The following is a 4,867-nucleotide window of genomic DNA, read 5'->3' as shown; positions in this document are numbered from 1 at the left end:
CCAAAGGTTCTACAGGATGTTTCCTGTAGAAATACAGAGCTTCCTGTAGAAGACACAATTTTGAGGAAAGAAGCATAATGACATGAAAAAAATGATGGAAAAGGGGTGAGGAATGGAAACATGGATGTGGGTAGGCCTCATGGACATATTCCAAGCCTTCAGGTCCTCCTCGGAGATCAATTTGGCTTTTTTGTAAGCTTCCTGTAGAAGATACGAAACTTCCTGTAGAAGGCACAAAAACTCCTTTGTCTTTGATTTGAGTTCTCCTCCTGTCATGAAACGTCCTTCTTTAACCTGCAATGTCATTGCTGCAACATGAACTTATTCAATGGAGATTAGCTTCATTTTTCTTTTTCTTTTTTCTCTTTTTTTTTTGAAAAACAACTAGGGCACCTCATGGAGGTTTTCACCCTGATTGCCTGCCTTGGGCGCCTCCAAGGGAGGTTTTCACCCAAAGATCTTATTCTCTTTTCTCTTTTTTTTCAACCCATTGACCGCCTCATGGAGGTTTTCAATCAATGAGCCAATCTAAGGCGCCTCCGAGGAGGTTTTCACCTTAGATTTCTATTTTCCTTTTTTTTCTTTTTTTTTTCCTCTTTTTTTTTTTTTTTTTCTACCCTACCCTACTTGAAAAACAAAATTCATTCTCAAGTATAAGAATACTTCCAATGGAGCCATGTGCACATCGAGATTAGAGACAAAATGATGTGAAGGCTCGAGATGCATGCTTTGACAGGTATCCAGATCTCAGAGACCAAATGATCTGGCGTTGAAGGGATCAAACAAAACTGAGGAAGAAAGTACTGCTGCAACTTAGTGACCTTCCGAAACCATATCTCAATATAGCTTTGATATCCTTGGTTCTTTGGCTGATCTGGATCATTCTTCATGTCACCTTCTAACATGACTTTCTCATCTTCCTCTTTTTGCTGATCTTTCTCTTGAATACATGGAAGATCTGATGGTAACCATGAAGGAACTCTCTCGATCTCTGATTCTGATCTCTTCTCTTCATTAAGTGCAGCCCATGGTTCTTTGATCTCCTCTTTGGAATCTTCTTTTGCTTTTGGTCCTTCAATGTTGTCAATAGATTCTCTCTTTTGCAACACTCTTCCTGAGCTTTGGTGAACATCATTGAGCTCAAAAGGAGTCATTTGCACATGTTGTGCCTCAGCTTTGCAATTGGGTTGAGCTACTCCATTGCATGGTTTTGGAAATGGAGGTACGGGTAGCTAAGTGGGGGTGTGAAATTGAGATGGAGATGGATGGCATTGTGGTTGGGTAGGCATTTGGGGTTGCCTTGGTGGAGGAGGAGGCGATGGTTGTGGATGAGCAGGTGGTGGAGGAAAATGAGCGGGATGAGAGTTGTACTGGGGCCTCCACTCCTGATAAGGTGCATTCCACTGAGGCTGTGGCTGAGCATAAGAGTGAAATGAATGAGCAACTGGTTGGGCATAATATGGATCTGTGAAGGAACAAGGAGGATATGACCAAGGAGGAGGTGTAGACCAGGAAGGATGAGCAGGGGGATCCCAAGAAGGCATGAAAGTGGCTTGATAAGGGTCATAATAGGTCTCGGGTATCCCTTGCAGTTCCTGCTGGTAAGATCTAGGTCCATGTGGCCTCCTTTGGTTCATATAATAGAGTGATTCAGTGGCTCCCTTGGCTCTCTGATATGCAGCTTTGATTCTGGGCAAGGAAGGGCACTGATCTGTAGGATGGTATTCTTCACATACAAAACACACTTCTAGGGAGTGCATTGGACATTCGTTCCTAGGATGCTTTTTAAGGCACCTAGGACAAAAAATGACCAAAGCCCTCTTGGCTTCTTCTTGCTTCTTTTGGATCCGCAAGGTATCCAGTTGCATGGCAAGAAACTGCCTCATATCACTCTTGAAATCTTCGATCTGATTTGCAAATTCATCTTTGGACAAGGGACTGCTCCCAACATCTCTGCTTGTAGCCATTTGCTTCAGAGGAATGTTTCTTCTTCTTCTCCCCTAGAGGTTCTTCAGATATGTCTTGATGTCCACCCAAGGGTTCTTTCATCACAGCCATCGAAGAAGAACGTTGGCTGTGTGAAGCAGTGGGGGTGTTGTGCAATCATTTTTCTAACTTATCTCTACTCCTACAAAGCATGAAATGAAATCTTTTTGGTTGATTTTTGCTTTTTTTCTACTTCTACTTGCAAAATTGAAATAAATGGAACTACAACTAACTATCTTGCGAAAATGAAAATGCGGAATTGAAATGAAAGCAGGAAAGGACTAATCTATTTTGCTCAAATCAAATTGCAAGAATGAAATGCTACCCTATGCTTGCATAAATGAAATTGCGGAATTGAAATGCTAATCTATGAAAGCAAGAAATGCTAATCTACTTTTGCATAAATGAAATTGCATAATGGAAATGAAATAAACTACTTAGCAGAAGGTTGTAGTAGAAAATAGAAGAATAGCAAAAATCACCAATACTCTGCCGCTTCCCCGGCAACGGCGCCAAAAAGATGGTGGGCTCCAGTATTGTAGCAATAATGCTACAACTCCTGGAGCTTCCTGTCTCTTATTTTATCAACCCGGTAGTTCGTACAAACTTGGAAGCGACGGTGCTGTATGCACAAGTACTAGCTCTTGTCGCAGCTGTCACTTGGTCAGCTGGCACAAGTCCGCTAGGGCTCAAGCCAACTTCTATATGCTCTCAGAAGAAGCTTTTTAACTGATGGATGAAAGCTAACTCAAAGGAAGCTAATCTACTTGCGGAAATAAACTGAAAGCCAAAAAGAAACGCAAACCCTAGCAAACCCTAATTCTACCAACTAGTCCTACTGATGCAAAAATGAGAATGCAAACTATGAGAAGAGATGCCATTACTTCTAGGAAGGTAAAATGCATGTGTCTAAGTTATCACTATCTGAAGAAAACATCTTTTTGTATTTTTGATTAAGTTGTTGGAATTATCATGCATGTGCTTCTAACTAGTTTTCCACTGTGCAGGGATGGATCAAGGGATGAAATGCTTTGGGAAAGGTTGGGATGGTACAGAGAGGGTCTAAGGGATCCCTAGCATTCTTTCTAAGTGTTTCACAAAGTCTGGAGGCCATGCAACCGTGTTTATGAACTTCTACAGGAAGTCTGCAGGGGTTTCTACAGGAAGTGCTGTAAGTCTTCTACAGGATGTTCTGTAATTCTTCTACAGGATGTTTACGAATTGGATTTTTGAGGATGGATGGTTGAGGGAAGATGCATGGATGGTTATGGAGGTAGGATGGGGGTCTGAAGTGACCCAGGAACTGATGGATGGAGTGGTGAGATGATGTGGAAAGCTGACTTGGCTTGAAGGTAGTTGAGACAACAATGGGGAAGAAGGTAAGGTTACTTGGCAAAAGAGAAGATGGGAGATGAGGGAACAGACTTGGTGATGGAGGAGCTGATCTGAACGAGGCTCAAATGAACGAGGAGGTGATGAAGATACCCTGCATAGTGGTTGCTTGATCAAACCAACTACATCTTGCATGCAATCGAAATATCATGTGATCTATCTAACAAGTTAGTGAAATCGGTGGACAGCAACCTTATTCATGAAAAGAATCATGTACAACCTGTGAACAAAACATTATCAAAGAGATATAAATGCATGAATAACTCCTACCAATCTATCTTAAACATAAGAAACTACTTTAACCATCGAAAGCAACCTAAGTAACACAACATGAATTAAATCTAAAGAGCAGATTTTTTCTCAAGAACGCAGCAAACACACATAAAGAGAAACAAGGGAGGTACTGGGCGCTTGAGATGGGCCCAACCCCAAGAGCTACAGCCTCCCATGAAAGATTTAGAGCTGGTGCAAAGCTGGATCCATCTTTATTAATCAAGAAATGAAAAGTACATCAAAACTGTCCACAAGGAGAACTTGAACATGAGCTGAAAGCAAAGCTAATCTATTGCATAAAAATCGAACTACAAACTAGCTAACTAATGGCTAAAACAAAATGACTAACTAGCTACAAAATGACTAACCACTAGCTAACCAAAATGAGGCCCCAAGCCTTCTTATTTATACAATTTGAGGACCCAACAGTCCTCCTAAAAGTTAGGGACTTGGCTGCCCAAGACTTGTAGTTAACAGCAGTCCAACTTGACTTGCTTGGCTGCCCTTGAGCTGATTGATTCGGTGTCCTTTGAACTCCGAGCTGATGGTGGAGAATTCGAGGTAAGGGCCCATAAATGAGGGGGACACCTTCCTACAAATCCTCTAGCTTGTTCTCCCACGAATTTGGCTGGCAAGTGCTCATTAAGACCTTCAAATTTGTCTCCAAGTTGACCAACAAGGATACACAAAGCACCCATTAGACTTGTTGGCATAATGACTAACCAAATTCACTCTATTAACATAAAAATAATCAAAAACATGCAATAAACAAATGAGAATGGTGGACTAAGCCAAATTAGGAGGTTGAATGAGCCCAAATAATTGTACATTTTTGGGGCTCATCATGAAGGTGTGAAGATTTATCCAGCAAGGGTCCAAGCCATTCAGACATCGTCCATCCCAAGGTCAAAGAGGGACATTTAATCCTTCCTGGGTAAGATTAACTTTGTAAGGAGGTTCATTCCAAACTTTGCAGGGCTAGTAAAGAACATCACTTCCATGCTGAAGAAAGGATCAGAAATAAAATGGACAACTACTTCAAGAAGATCTTTTGAAGCCATCAAGCAAGATATCATGGAAGCTCCCACTCTAATCAGCCCAGATTACACTAAGGAGTTTTGCATCTTCTCTTTTGCCTCTTATGATACACTTGCAGCAGTTCTGTTGCAGAAGAATGATGAAGGCATAGAGCACCCCGTGGCCTTTTTCAGCAAAA

The sequence above is a fragment of the Pinus tabuliformis genome, chromosome 8 (genome assembly GCF_031772625.1).
Source record: "Pinus tabuliformis cultivar Carrire ecotype Pingquan chromosome 8, CPIR1, whole genome shotgun sequence".
Lineage (NCBI taxonomy): Eukaryota > Viridiplantae > Streptophyta > Pinopsida > Pinales > Pinaceae > Pinus > Pinus tabuliformis.
Note: the sequence above shows the minus strand (reverse complement) of the source record.